Below are 16,650 nucleotides of genomic sequence, written 5' to 3'. Positions count from 1 at the left end.
ATCTATCTATCTATCTATCTATCATCTATTTATCTGAACAATGACTGTTATCCTCATTAGGGGTGGTTAAAAATCAAAGATAATAGAGGTGAGAAACTTCAAATAAGAGTAACTACAAGTCCAATTTGTACTTTATAAAGTGCACATGAGGACAGTTGTCATCAATAAAATAAACCATTAAATACACAAACCATTAGATGCAAACAAAAGTGTCTACACATTCATAATTTCTTAATCTCTTATCCTTGATGATAATGAGTCCATTGACAGACATTACTGGTGAAAGCTACAAACAGATGCCAACATAGGCAAAATCAACGCAGAGTTTCAGGCTGTGGAAAGAGCCTGCCTAGGACTGCAAACAGGGCGCATCTCACTGGTGAAAGCTACAAACAGATGCCAACATAGGCAAAATCAACTGCAGAGTTTCAGGCTGTGGAAAGAGCCTGCCTAGGACTGCAAACAGGGCCCATCTCATCATCTCACCAGACGTGGACACTGTCTTCCTCAGAAGCTTCTGCCTTGTAGCCTGGGGTGATGAGATCTAGCTCCCCTACTTCTCTCTGCTCAGAGGTACTGGATGGACCATAGGAAAGACCTCTGGTCTCAACACAAAAGGCACCCCCAGAGACTTCCCAGCCAGGCCTTATTTAGGGACAACAGATCATATCTTTTTTTCCCTTCCAGCTAGATACCCCAGGGAAGGAATAAAGCTTGGGGAAAGGTGAGGTCTTGCATGGTCACTTGCAAATGCTAACTAACAAGGACTACTTGGCAGCCTTAAGTCCTTTCTGATTGCCTGGGTTGTCAGAGGAATGCAAAACACCCAGGTGAGGTGCAGTAGTGGGCAGCCCCCGAGAATGGGGGCTGAAATGTGATTCTCCCTTCACCCACCCTCTCTCAGGCACTGGCAACAAAGACTCCTGTGTCTAGTCAGTCAAAACATCTGTCTACCTGAAGCTTTGCTCCAGATCTTTATTTATCATTATTACTATATCAGACTACCCAGTTTTCACATACACGTAGTCCTCCTGGGGCCAGAGCTCCCAGCGAGTGTGCCTGCAGTTAGATCAAGGAGAAAGTCTATTTGTCCTGCTCTCTCAGGGAAGCTGAGCCCCTTGACTTTAGCTGCTTCAGGCCCTGAGAAGGCATTGCCTTCTGAATGACACTGACCAAAGGTAAGTGGACACTGACCAAAGTATAAATGGGCAGGTTAGGAAATGTAATTCTGCTTTTTAATGAAACATATAGGGCTTATTGATGCATATTTTCAGTTGAGACGGTGCATCTCAAATGGGCAAAATAAGGTGTCTCCTGAGATTAAAGCACCTTCTGAAAAAATCTTGCAAAGCAGCTTAATCAGTACAGGCATGGAGATTCAAATTGAGGCCCTCCAAGCCTTGTCTTAACAGTCTCCTTCCTCTAGGCAGCTCCCATCCTCTCTCCCTCTTTCTCCCTCTGCCCTCTTCCTGTAGATTGCTCTTGGAGACAGGCATATGCTAATGTGAGAAGTCTTGTGAGATAGGTGGATTGCTCCCAGGGTGAGGTAGGGTAGGCTATGGGTCTACCTGCCTCACTGGGGTCTAAGAGTCTGCAATGCATGACAGGACTGGGCCCAACAAGCCAGGGACCCAGAAATCACCAAAGTCACCAATGAGGCTGACTTCGCTCATTCAACCAAGATAGATTGAGTACCTAACATAGATCAGGGGTTGCATCTGAATTTCTCAGACTTCTTTCATTTTGCCATCTTCTAATAATTTTCAGGTTTTCTTCTCACACATTAAATAATCGTGGAGTTTTTAGAGTAGGAAAGTGCCTGTAACACACCCATGCCTTTTATGACCATTAAGAGCCAGCAGGGAAAGGTGTTTTGCCTTCGATTACTAGGCTAGTACTTAACAATTAGAGCTTCAACCCAGATCTCTTTTTTTTTTGAGACCTGCTTGATTTATTCTGATTAGTTAATACACAGTGATGCAACTGTGATCCCCAAGTGTGCAAAATTAAAACCTTCAACTGCAGCTGAGAAGAGGGCAGGAATGGTATACCTGGGGACAGTGATGAGCCAGGAACGACTCACAGGCAGCCATGACCAGGGCAGTCTCCTCCCCAGGGTCAGGGGTCGGGGAGTGGCCTGAGGAGCAGGGCCCAAGGGTAGCCCAGGGCCAGGGAAGGGGGCAGAAACCTCCCCCTGGCCTAGGTCAGGAGCCCAGAAGTGCCACATGGCTGAGGGGGCAGTGGCCCGAGTAGGGCCAGAGGCAGGGCAGGAGAGCACCATTTCCTGGAGAGTTGTAAGGTAGGGAGGTGCCCTGCAGGAGAAGGCAGGAGGGGCCACCTGACCCAGGGGTGGAAGCCGGGCTGGAGGAGGCTGCAGCAAGAAAGACCTGAGGCAGGTACAGGGCCTGAGAGCCCGGGATGGCTGGACTCAGGGGGCTCTCAGTGCAGCCTGGCCCAGGGAGCAGTCCTGACTCTTCAGGGATGCCCAGGGAGGGGCCGCAGACCCCTCAGGACCTCCTGTCCTCTCTCCCTGGAAAGGAGCTGGGGAACCCGTAGTGCAAATATGTGGACCACTCAGTTATGGAGGGAGGCTACCAGAAGGGGGACACTGGGGTGCACCGCCTCCACCACCTTGGCCTCCACTGCTGTCCTCAGTGCGGCTGCTTCTCGTGACTGTGGGGACAAACAAGATGGGAAGCAAGAGTGGTTGTGTGGGCCCTGCTGCCTCCCCAAATCCCTTTCCCCCAGGACCCCCAGATGTGGGAGAGAGCAGAGAGCTGAGGAGCCCTATCAACCCAGATCTTTTGACTCCACGTTTTGTATGTTTTCATTTGCACTCGGGTTTAACAGGCATCTCTGTGCAATTTTGGGAATGCACAATTACAAAATCTCAAACATTTGGCCGAAAAGGACACTCAGATAGGTAAAATGACTTGCCCAAGGTCACTCAGCAGGTAGGACAGGAGAAGATTGGAGTCTTTAATCTCTGGACTTCAGGCCAATCCCATTTCCATTCAGCCTGTGGTTTTCTTGGGTTGGAATTTTCCTTTTGCTCCCTTTTTCATTGTCTCCTTTTTGGATTTTGCCAAAACCTTCTCTTCTCACATGGAAGGCTCCAAGCCACACAATGGAAATAACCACCTATGCAGCAGAATGACACTTTCATTCCCCTATCCACCCACTGGGGCTCCTGGCATGGTAGCCAGGACAAATGTCTTCTTTGGAGATGGGATCTGGAGATGAGGAATAATAATAAATTGAGAGTTGAACAGGATTGAGCATTGCACACACCTCCCCATCTGCTCTGGTACAGGCTGCTGGATTTGCCTTAGATTAGGTCTCTGTTTCTGATCTGACAACAGATGCCCGAGCCATAAATAACTGTGTGTTTTTCCCTTGAACTTTCACTGCCATCTCCCGATGTCTCGTGTCACATTGCATTCTGGGGAGAAGTGCAGTGGAGCATGCTGCCATCTCCTTGTCCTCCCTCTGTCCCTCTTCTCTGGGCGGCACCACCCCAGTGAGTCCTAAAGTCTGCTCTGCAAATTAAAAAGCTGCAGGCATTGGTGAGGTTTTCTGTGGAAGCTGGTGATTAGGAGCCCAGGATTCCTGGCCCACTCCCCATTCACCCAACTCAACCCTGGCTTCTCTCAGGTAGACTGAAATCATCTGCGTGGGCAGAAATCACCTGCATGAGGTCGTGGTAAAATTAGATCCCTGACCTGGCATTTGGCAAAAACAAGAGAGGTAACAGGGAGACTTTGCAGGCAGCTAGGCCAGCCTGGGAACCTCCAGGGCAACTGATGTCCTCATGTGATGCTGACCCCTGTGCTCCCAAGGAGTGACACTAATACATAAGGAAGAATCTCCTTCAGCCCTGCAAGGTGAAACTAAACAACTGGAGTCCTCATCCTTCATGGTATAGTATACATCTTCCCTGCCCCATCTCTCTTCCATTTCTCTCTTTTTCTAATTGTATTTGGCTCATTTAGGAATCCAGAGAAGTTATCCTTGCTACATATCAAAATGGAACATTGTATAATCAAGAAAACCTAAAGCTTAGCTCTTTCAGCTTGTCTTAGTGGCAGATGAAAAACTGATATCAGAATAGCAAGCTCAGATGTTGGCAAAGGTTCAGAATTAGAACCGATTCCATTTTCTGCAGCTCTGTCTCCATGCTGTACATCTTCTCTCTCTCCCTGTCTTTCTCCTTCCTCTCTCTCGACCTCCTTTTCTCACACTATCCTCTCAATCTCTGACATCTCTCTCAATTTCCCTTCTGATTTCCCAATCATTCTTGTCATGTTTCCCATTCTTATCAGACTCTCTGCCATCCCTCTATATTCCTCTCTTTTCTGTCCTGGCTTCTGTTTCTCCCTCTTTCTTGCTCTCAAGGTCTCTGTCTGTGGGCCTCTATTTCTCTCTTTCTCATTTCCCTTCATTTTCTCAGTCTCCCGAGGTTTCTGGTAGGAGATGCTCATGACACAGCCATGGCCATGCTACCTCAGTGCCTTACTACCTCTGCCCCCCTAGACCCACTCCACTTCAGGTGATAAGGAAGTTCAAGGCAATGGAACTTGGTGCACTTCTTTTCCAGCTGCTTGACTTGGGGCATTTCTCCTGGTGGTGGTCTCAACAGAGGATCAGCAGTTCTCCCTGGACTGACCAGGCAGAGACCCTTGCTCTGCCTTCACTTTTCCTAGCCATGGATTTTGTCCCCCTGTTTGAGGGCTCACCTTACTCACCCTTCTCCTTCTATTTCCTCCCTGGCCTCTGGTCTTTATCTTTCTCTCTGGCTCTTGACCTTATTCCAGCTCCCCCTTTATTCATCTCCTTCTCCCCAACACTTTTTTTCATCTATTTACTGTATTAGTCCATTTTAACGCTGCTAATAAAGACATACCCAAGACTGGGCAATTTACAAAAGAAAGAGGTTTAATGGCCTTACAGTTCCATGTGGCTGGGGAAGTCTCACAATCATGGTGGAAGGCAAGAAGGAACAAGCCACATTTGACATGGATGGCAGCAGACAAAGAGAGAGCTTGTGCAGGGAAACTCCTCTCTTTAAAACCATCAGATCTCATGAGACTTATTCACTATTATGAGAACAGCACAGGAAAGACCCACCCCTATGATTCAATTATCTCTCACTCGGTTCCTCCCATGACACATGGAAATTGTGGGAGTTACCATTCAAGATGAGATTTGGGTGGGGACACAGCCAAGCCATATCACTTTGTCTTGTCTCATGACCTAACTCCAGCCCTGTTTCTTTCCTTTTGTTTTTCTTTCTCATTATTTTCCCTCATCCTGTCGATATCTTCCCCTCATGCACTCATATAGCCAAGTTTGTCTTTCACCTGGGGGAGACTCCAGACCCTCTTCCTGTAGAGTATGCAACACTTTCCTACCATCAACACCTTTGTCTCTTCTCTTGGTCTTCCTGCAGCCCCAAGTCTCTGCTCTAGGAGTGGCATCTACTTTCTGTTCTGCAGAAAAACTGGAGTGTTTCACCTGTTTCTGCAGACCTGGGTGTTCCTGAGTAGACTGAGTTCAATGTGGCATACCGCTTAATAAGCCAGTGAAAAACCAGAAACAACAATTTAGGAGAGATCAATGAAAAAATACTCTTTCAAAACATTTTGGGATTAATTGGCATCAAGGAGAGGAGACTAAGTGGGGACTGAGTAGAGTCTGCGAGTAGGTGAAGGGTTGCAGTATAGGGTGAGGCATATACAGCTGTTTTCATGTGAACAAAAAAATATGTAGCAAAATTAAAGAGTGAAGGATTAGCTGAAGCCACGGGGATCTGGGTAGGAGATCCATGAGCAGCTGGGAAACATTACCCAGAGAGGTTATGGGGCTGCTCTAAGACAGTTTTGGAAAAGGGTCAGCTTATCTAGATGGAATGGTTTTGGTGGTGTCCTTCCTTGTGGCAGACGATGGAAAAGGTGACCTCCAGTTCCTTTTGTGTTTTTAGCTTCTTGCTTTCCCCTCAGCCACAATAGCATTCTGACTCTGTGAATTTGTGACTGCAGATGCCTCATTAGCCCCTGTAAATAGCTATGTAGCCTTGCTATGTGAGCCATCACAGGCATGATTCATCATTCCAGTGCACTGACTTGACACAGCCCACTCCTGCTTTGATGCCATTCCTTCCTAAGAAGCCCCCCTCCTTCCTCTCTCAGGGTACCAGGCCTATCCTGTATTCCTTCCCTGGGACCTGGCCAGATGACTTGGAAACCCTCAGGAACTTGGGGTTCTCAGGCCTAGGTCCCATTTCCTAGTCAGACAAGTCAGACAAGTAGCCCAATTCTGCCTCCTCCTTGGACAGTTCCTGCCTCCCTTCTTGGTCTGGCTCAGATTAATCTGGGCAGCAGGCATGATACAAAGCAAGGCAGTGCAGCTGGGCAGCCAAGACCATTCTGCATTCCCAAGCTTTGAGACAGAGTCGTCAAGGTCTGAAGACCACCAAAGGGCATCTTATTGAGTGAGACATGCATTTTTAATAAACTATATTTGACTCCCATGATGGGCAAGTTATTAAGTCGTTTGACAGCCAATGGCATGAGGAAATGAAAGAATACCTTGAAAGTAGACATTTCTTGGCAGATAAGGGAGAAATTCAGTGAGCTGGAGGCAATAGAAAAAGAAATGCAAATAAAGATATGATGCTTTTACGCATCTGCATATAGTGGAGAAGCCATTAATATAACAGTGAATAGTGGGATTTTTATCACTACTTGACTTGAATGTCTTGAAAAACTACCTCAGCCTTGAAAGGATCAGTCTTTGTAGCTCTGGACCAAGCCCCAGTCCTTTGTCTCTGTGTGGAGAAGATGAATTTGTTTTCTGATGTGTTTTTCTCCCCCTTTCTATCTCCCTTTGAAATGAGCTTTGAGTTTGTTTTTCATCACCACCTGATTTAGAATTATTAAGGATAATGATAAGGAGTAAATGGTTCTTTCTCACTCAGAGGCACACTGCTGAATTGATGGCTGCAGATCCAGGCAGGCGGCCTCCTAGCCACTGCTCCAGGTGATTGAATGAATGCTCTCATTTTGGGGGACCTCTTTGAGACCCACCTTCTCCATGGCCTTTACTGGCTACCCTATGACTACAGTGAGCTTTCCATTTCTCTACACCTACAGACTGATTGACGATTTGGCCTGTCTGTTGGGCCCCATCTTTCAGTGCCCTAAAATGGTACTTTTCTTTGCAGTTGCTATATATTGTAATCTTTTGTTAGCTCTTCTAGGTTTGTGGTTTTGTGTTTTCAACCTCTGTCCACAAGACTTGGGATAGAACTTGGTCTAACCACATTCCCTTCCCCAGCTTGGGAAGGGGAGACCACTTGCCTTGCGGCATTTAGGAAAACAGACTAGTGAGAACAGGGTGTAGCCATAAATAACAGGGCCTTTATTATCAAGTGGGTTCTGATATGTACTTGATAAGCCCAGAACTTGTGTCCTAGAAGTGGATATTTGGAATTGTTCAGTGGCCTCATTCAGGGGTCTCTCCCTTATGTTGTTCTATCATTACTCCCTTAAGAATTGTAGAGAAACTAGTGTTTGCAGACTCCAGACACTTGCTGTGCTAGGGAGAGACTGCCTGGAGGTAAGAGGTCCAGTGGACAGATGACTCATCTTATTGCCTTAAGACTCCTTCTGTATTCATGATGCATGAAGCTCATGGATTCCCTCTTGCCTCATCACTTGCATTGCAAATTCTTCCACTGAGCCCTGTGGAACTGTGCTCTGTCTGTGACAAAATCTCCTGAATCTTCAATCTCTTGTTTTAACAGATCTATTGCCATTTTGCTCTAACTAAACCATCCTCTTCCCTGATGACTTTGTTTTCCACTAAAACCCATTCAAACATTGGCTTTTTGCTCCTACTCCCCCACACTACCAGGCTTGGGGCTGGAGTATGTGCTTTCTTTTGTCCTCAGAGCTGTGTTTAGAGTTATTCATCCTCTTTCCTAAAAAAGCCCAACTCTTTGAAGTCATCAGACCATATTTCCTTCACATACTTAATGTCACCAACTGAATGTCTAATAAAAATCTCCCAAATCAAGCTTGCTTTCATCAATTCCACACCCTAAACCTACTTTTCCACTCAGTCTAAACTCATTAGATGATACTACCACTCAGTTGCTTTGTCTGAAAGTCATAGTCAACCCTAACTTTTATCTTTCTCAATGCTGTGGTTTGAATGTGTTCCCCAAAGTTTATGTGGGTTGGAAACTTAATTTACAATGCAACAGTGCTGAAAGGTGGGAACTTCAAGAGGTGATTAGGCATGAGGACTCCACACTCATGAGTAATGTCACTATTGTGGGAGTGGATTCCTGATAAAAGGCTAAGTCCAGCCCCCTTCCTGTCAACCTCTCTTATTCTCACAACTTCCATACGAGATGCGGCATCAAGAAAGCCCTCACAAGATGCCAACACCTTGATCTTAGACTTCCTAGCCTCCAGAACTCTGAGAAATAAATTTCTCTTTTTTTTTTATAAATTACCCGGTCTGTGGTATTCTGCAGTAGCAACACAAAACAGATTATGATGCTTCTATTCTCTACATCCAATTTTTTAAATAAGCCTGAGTGGCTCTTCCATCAAAATATCTTCCATGACCACTTGTCAACACCTTCCCTATTCTCTCTCAAGTTCAAGCCATCAGTAGTTGCTCAACTTACTATACCAGGCCCTAATGAGTCTCCTGTCTTGTCGCACTCCCATCTATTCTGAATAGAGCAGCCAGCGTGAAGCTTCAGGATATACGCTGTAGCATGTCCCTCCTTGACACTCCAAAGGCATCTCTCTTAAGTAGAATAGAACCCTAGGTCTTTACACAGCTTACAAGACCTTAAATTACCCTGTCCTGGTGATTTTATTAATGACCACTCTTCCTTTTACTCACTTCACTCCAGCCACACACTCTTCCTGTCTGTTCATCAGCTATACTAAGAATATTCCCACTTTCCATCTTTGTTTCCTGGAACATCTTCCCAGCAGCCATTAACCTTCCCCTCTCCTCTTACTTCATTCTCTTCTCTGCTCTAATGTCACTTCCTCAGAGAGACACTGGTAACCTCATAATCCCCTGCCCAACATTCTGGATATCATTTTTTGCTGTTTTTCTTCATAAGAACTTAGTTATGACTGCCTGACAATATGTTAATATATTTACTTGTTTAATGATTTATGGTCTATCTCTTCCACCAGACTGTAAAGTTTATAAGAGCAAGGACTTATTTTGTTTTTTCACTGTTGTATTCCTAGCTCCCAGACCAGGCATATGGATGGTGTTCAATAAATATGTGTTGGATGAACAAAAGAATGATGGGAAGCAATAGCTGCACAAAGGAGGATGAAGAAATTTTTCGTAGAATTCCTGGTACTAACACCATAGAAAGAAAGAGAGAGAAAGCCATCCATATGGGGGCTCCCAGAGAAGGATCAATTCAAACAGCAACTTCCTTCCAAGCACATAAAAGAGACATAATTATGTAAACCTCAGAGTAAAATAGAAAAGTAAGAATTTAGATGGCAAAAAGAGGAAGAGTCCTCCTTTCACTCAAAGAGGCCACACCTAATTGGTAAAAGTGAGTGAGGAGTGGCTCTTCTCCCTCCAGAAATTTTAGTCATTGTCCTAGTCTTTTGCATTATAGACACATGGCAGGAGGAGCCTTTAAAAAGTCTCAAGAGAAGGGAAAGCACTGGATTCTTATCCCAAATATAACTTCTCCAACAGAAGGACAGTGAGTACCTGCATATGCTGAGGGAGAGAGGTACACAGCGAATCTAGAAACACCTCTCCATTTTACAAACTCCTGTTAATTATTAATTATTTCAAGAATCGCCTTAAGTACCATTTCCTCTTCCTCACTGCTCCAAGCAGACTTACTTATCCTTTGTACACACCTTTGAATGGTATTTTCCTTATTGTGTGATACTTTGTTTACACATCCACTTCCCCAGTTTGATTGTGAAGGCCATGGCCACGTCTTACTCATCTCTGCATGCTGCACATGGTGATACTCAGTAAACATTGGCTGAATTAGAAGCCAGCTCCATCTGGCTGAATTAAAGCCAGGGAAGGATTTAAAGGAAGGGGCTCCTGTTGATACCTGTGCCCTTTAGTTCTGGCACAAAAAAAGCTTTTGCTGCAAAAGAGCAGCTCCTGTCCTCTTGAGTCCACTTCCACCACCCCTACCTTCTGAATACCTTCCTGTAACCTTTGTCTCTGTTCTTTGAATTCCTCTATGTGTCCAAGCTAATCAGCCGGCATCAGTACCCTCTGTGATCTGTCCTGGGCTAATCCAGACAACCAGCTGAGGCAGCTAGAGGAAAAAAAAAAAAAAGGTTGAGGCAATAAGATATCTTGATTCTTTCTTACCCACAGAAGTAGGTGCTCAACACTAAGCTCTCCAAATAGACTTATTTAACAAGGTGTATTGATCAAAAAAGGACAGTGAGGCAGAACGGCTCATTCCCTCTAATTTTCTACTCTTGGTCTCAAGGCAGGATACTCTGTCTGGGTGTCCTTTCTTGGTACAGATGTGACTGCAACAGATGCGGCTGTTAGGGGAGAAGCAGAGAAGTGGCATTCACCCTGAGCCATCCTATGACCAGGCAGGATGTGCAAAGGGGCATCCCCATGCTATGATCAGTTTAGCCATGTAATGTTTTTCATTTCTTCTTGTATCAACTTGAAACATGTTTTTCAGAGTCCATCTGCTTTATGACTATTAGCTCAAAATTGGAGCTTACTTCTCATTACTTGTTCATATAACATATTAGAAACAGGGCTAACTTATTGTTTAATGTAATTTATTTTAATAACACCAGAAGTTAAAATCATTTCTGGTCTGAAGACTGTAGTTATCAAAGTCTTTACTGTGATTAAAATTTGACTCTTGTCTTCTTTTCCTCTTTTCCCAAGGTTATATAATCACAAGCAGAATTTTGAAACAAACAAACAAAACCCCAAAACCCAAATCTACATTTCTGGCCCCATATCCTGCTCTTCCCACTACCGGTACTCCCCCTCCAGTTTGGCAAATCCCTGCAAAATGACAATGTTCCTTCTCAGAGGCAGTTAACTGCACCCAGAGAGCCTTTCTTCTTCCGCTCCACTTACGCAGCCTTCTCAAACAGATTGTTCTGTGCATGTGGAGCCCATGCTACCTTTCTCCACTTACAGTAACTGGTGTTGTGTGTTTGAGGGGTTGATGATGGCCAAAGACGATTCCTTCTCACCTACTGGCCATATCCAGTAAGAGTAAAGAGAGTGTCTTCTCATGATGTAAAGTCATATGTTTTGTTTCTTTTTCTCACCAATTTTCTCTAGTAACAGACCACAGAGTACAGATATAGCTCCATTCTGTCTTTGGATCTCCCATAGCACATCTTATCCATAGCTCTAGTATAAATGTCCCTTCTATAATATTTGTTGCAATTAATAATAAGAATAATGAGACTGTACTGTGTGTAGGCATTGTACCAAGGACTTTACACACCTAATTTCATCTAATTCTCACAACAACCCTGGAAGGAAGGCATTACTACTATCCACACTTTATATATAAGAAGGCTGATGCTTAGGGAATTTAGGTGACTTGACCATCTTATGAGACCATAAGACCTCTGGGGCAGAGATCAGAATACTACAACTTTGCATCCTCTCTGGTACATAGAGGCATTTGATCAGTTACAACAAGGAGTCATGCAAACCAGTGATTGGCTATAGTAGGAAAAGGCAGTGGAGTCTAAAGATCATTCACCTTTAGCTCCAGCCTTCTGAGTCCTGGAGAAAGAGGAGGGATGGGGGTGACAGGCAATATGCATGTACAAACACAGTTGGGTCCATTTATTTAGAAAGCAATGGTTAGCATTTCAGTGAGTTCTGTTCTCTGAGTGTGCTAAATCCAGGCCTGAATAGCAACCAGCAGTCTCAGGAACTTTGTAAGTGGCAGGATATAGTCTCCCATTTTACAGATGAGGAAGTTGATGCTCAGAGAGACTGAAGACTGGTCACAGCTGGGGAGTGGGAGAACAGAGTCAGCACATTCATTTTCTAAAACATGGTTCCTGCATAATTCTCTCTTACTGTGATCCTTCCTTGGCTGGTAAATTAAGTAGAGACCAGTAACCTGAGTTGAGTATGGCAGGCTCCAGAAGTTGCTGGGCTCACCTTATCCTTTCTTGTTCCATGGGGGTTGCTGTGCCCCGATCAGGCAGGAAGAGCAGTTCTAAGTCTCTGACATGTCTTTTTCATGGCAGGTTGAGTTAACTGGGGCTTACTGAATTTGTTGGAGCCTAGGATCTTGTGCCTTCTGTATAAGTGTTGACGTCTATTTGTGCATGTGTCTCTTTTGAAGGTATTCTCACAAGATGCAGGGTATACTATTAATACCCTAGCTATATATTTGCATGTATATATAATTGAAAATTGTGTTCCTTGGTTTCCTCATCTATAAAATAGGGATAATAGGACTTACCCTAATTATTTCAGAGAATAGGAATGAGAATCCAATATAGTAATAAATGGGAAAGCTCTGTGCAAATTTAAAGGGCCATGAAAAACCATAGTTGATGGCACTAATGGTATGAATTTATTGAACTTAGAATAGTAATTTATAGCTTGGGCTCAGTTTTCTTTCTGTATGACAAAAACAAAAATTTCATTAAAATAAGATCTCTGGGGGGCTCACAACCCTTGACACCTGCTTTTTCAGGATGGTGAGATAAAGAAAACTAAAGTACTTGGCTAGGCCTGGAGTGCCGGGACAGCTACTCACTACTTACTAGTTGTTGACAAGAGTGTGTGGGGGGCAGTGGGAGTGAGGGGAGTCTTACTGATCTCAGAGTGTCTTGAGTGGATGAGCAGAATAGAGAAGGATATTAGTTGGTAGTGTTTATTCATTCCCTTAGGGGTAGATTCAAAACTTTGTTTTCACATTGCCTCCCCTTCCCTCAGCGAACTCTTCCCAGTTACTGCTAGTAATAAAGTAAGTAGAATAATGCTTTTCTCTTTCCATAGTATAGCTTGATTGTCACTTTTGATGAAGAGATGGGTGATCCTTTCAGAGGCTGGTCATGCTAAGATTGAGGTGCGCATTCCCTTAGCCTACCATTTCCCTACCTAGACAGTGAGCCTCTGGGTTTAAGCAAACCAGCCTGCATCACAGAGCCCGCTCCTGCTCCCTGTATGTGCTCACGCTCTGTATGTCCATTGCACTTGCTGTTCTGAGTGCTTTGCGGAATGTGTGAGTTCTCTCTTCACCATCTTCCCCTTCTCCAAAGAGGGCCGGCTCAGTCCCATCCCTCCAGCCTGCATTTATCTCAATGTCATTTCTTCGAGATGTGAGCTGGAACAAATCTGGAGCAGCTGCTTCATTTCTAAGTGTCCTTTAGGGACCCCCTCGGCAGACACTTTGCAGAGTATAATGATGACATTCTAACGAGCATTAATGTACATGTTGTCATTTTTCTATATTTACTCTTCCCGCAGGAGGCATAGCTCTGAGAAGAGAACACAAAAAGCAGGGAGACAGGGAAAAAGTTTTGTGGGCAGCTCACTGCCAACCCACTGGCTGAGAAGACTCATTCCTGAGGAGAGAAAAAGGGGGCGGTTGGGGGTGGAACATTCTGGAAGTCAAGAGGATGGGAAAGGGGAGCAAGAGTGGGAGAAGACTGGAGAAGTAGAAGGCGAGATTTAGGAGGAGGTAAAAATTTCGAAATGGATTTAGGACTCCGGATTCTATTCTTCCAGGTCAAGAATATTGTGCATATTTTCTTCATTTCATGACCCCGACCACTGTATATTGCAGTAATTAATTCATTCATTCATTTGTTCATTCATCGATTCATCCATTTAACAGGCAGTGATTGAATCCTTCCTGTGTGGCAGACCTTGTGCTAGGCACTAAGGGTGCAAGCATAAATAAGAACCAGGACCTCTCCTGGAACTTAATAAGCCAATGACGGACAGGTGAGGTTATGCCATTGACTCATCACAACCCCATGAGGTGTGGGCTACTTGCTTCATTTTGTAGATGAAGGAAAAGGCCCAGGAAAGTGAAATAAATTCACAGAGATTTCAGTGTGTGCACAGCCAACCCAAGATTTCAACCCTGTTCAGTGTTCAAATACCTTTTTCCTTCATTATTTCAAAGGAATTAAGGGAAGGAGTATAGGTAGAATCCCAGTTCTGAGGGTCCTGGGAGCTCTGGGGGGACTCTGGGGATGTCTGTCAGGAGCTTTCAGCCCCTTTGCTGAGCAGCAGAGAGCAGGGGGACTCCTTTTGCTTGGGGATGGCCTAGGGAATCTGTCAGTTGAGGTTGGAGACAGATATGTAAGAAGCTCCATTGACTCCTCCCAGCCTGACTTCCATTTTCCCTTTGAGTGGGGTCTGCAAATATCTCATAATGTGTTTTCACTAATTAATGAATTGATTCACAATTAATTATACATTTATATATTTCACTGTTTGCAAAGCTTCCATATTCGTTATCATCGTAATAACTCTGAGGTCAGCAGGGGAAGAGTTATTATCCCCAGTGGACACATCATGAAGTAAGGGCTCAGAGATGTCAACTTACAGAAAAATCATTCATCCAGGAAGCTGCAAAGCCAGAATTCTAGCACAAGATCTTCTGACCCAAGTCCTCTGTTCTCCTTAAAGCCTTGCTGCCTCCATGGACCACGAAAGCTGGATAAAGTTGTAGAGATTCCCTCCTACAAATTTTACAGTTGAGGACCCTGGAGAGGTTAAATTACTGGCCCAAGGTCACAAGCCAGCTATAGCATATTTGTTTCTCGACATGGGGCCACCTCACATTAAGCTTGGGTAGGCCTGTTCTAAATGCCACTCTGGTCTCTGTCCCTAAGAAGCCAATCGGAATACGCATGAAATTCTTGAAAATCATTTCAAGTTCAAACACAAGCATACAGGTGTGGGTGGTGTAGATCCCAGGGGATGAAAACAAAGTCAAAGCATGATCTCTGTGGGGTGACAGGCCCCGGGCTCTCAGGGAAGCTGAGCCCTTACAAGGGCAGGAGAGAGGTGAATTTGTTCCTTGAACAAGCAAAAGGGAAGATCCTTTACTTTCCCTTAGACGAAGGATAAGGTCAAACTTCGTCCTCTCCTGCCCGTAGATCTTATCTGGGTGGGATTGTATCAAATAAATAATGTATCAGAAGATTCCTCCTCTGTTACATTAGCCCCATCAGAAGCGAGAGCACAGCCCGGGTGTGTGATAAGTGGTAATAAATGGCAGTGCTTGTCGGTGGAAATTTTTCTGGCAAATTTCCGAGCCAGATTAAAAAGTAAATTAGATTTCTTCTGAAGAGTTATTTTCAAGGGTTTTTATCCACTGACGTGTGTATGCAAGATTGCAGCTTTGCCAAGGGGGAGAGAACAAAGCTGAAAAAAATAATAAAATGAAATAAAATAAAAATCAGCACGCAATTATCTGTCTGAACAAGGCTATCGTTGGAAAGGCACCTAATCAGAGATGTCTCGAATTTGCTTAAAATACAATGTGCAATATAAAACGTATTTATAATGTGCCTCTTATGCTCCAATAAAATTGTTACCAGGGCCAGACAATTGCAGGAGACAGGGGTTGTAAAACGGAATGGATCAAATCAAATCAGTTATTAATAATAGCTGAATAAAATACAGCTTTGGGGGCAGGGAGTTGTGTATTGTTTTGTTGGGTTTTAGTCTGCTTGGCCAAGTCTCTTAAGTCATGTGTGTCAAATACCAATGCCTCTTGCTGCATTCCTCTGTGTCTGCCTCTGCCCTTGGCAGGTCCTCATCCTCTCTCTCCGTGTACCTTTCCCACAGCCTCTTGACTGATCTTTCTGCTTCTGGTCTTATCAACCACTTTCAGTTCACCTTGCATACTGAGCTAAGAATGACCTCCTAGTTAGCAAATCTGATGGTACCATCTCCCTGAGACTCCTCGTTGTCTATATCATAGCGTCTGAACTCCTTAGCCAGCCTCAGAAATACCTTTGTTACGTGCATCCAACTGGCTTTCCAGTCTCATTTCATGATTTTCATGTCCCTGCACAACATGCTTTCAGAAAGACAGGGAATGTTACAAACCTTTCCCAGGTTTCCCATTGCCTCCCATTCCTCCCAACTATCTACTCAGTAGATAATCAACAAGTGGATAAATGAGCAGAGGAGTGTAGTCTCTGGATGGTGCCTCAAAGAAAGAGATAGGAGTAAGGGCAGATTTAAGGAGAACTTTGGCATTTCAAGACTAAGGAGTTACCATGGCTACCCTACATCACTGAGCAAGCGAACATTTTCATTTAAAGGGATATTCCCTTTCTTAAAAGCTATCAGTAAACAGCTAATCAACCAGGTTCACTCTATAGAGCTACTGAAATAATAGTAAATTTCCATTTTCATTAGGAGTCATGTTTTCTCTGGATTAGGGGTTATTCAAGACTTTTTTCCTCCTCTTCTTCTTCACACCCACTGATTGGCCACTTCAGTGCTTAGAAGCAGAAGCAAGGGAGTTGAAACTCAAGCTAGCTCATTATACTTCCAATGAAGAGAAGGTTGGGGTAGACAATGAAGGTTTGGGCTCTGGACTAAAAAGAACCCTGTGGGTTTAAATTCTCC

This window comes from Pan paniscus, chromosome 9 (assembly GCF_029289425.2).
Source record: "Pan paniscus chromosome 9, NHGRI_mPanPan1-v2.0_pri, whole genome shotgun sequence".
Lineage (NCBI taxonomy): Eukaryota > Metazoa > Chordata > Mammalia > Primates > Hominidae > Pan > Pan paniscus.
This window is presented reverse-complemented; position numbering follows the sequence as displayed.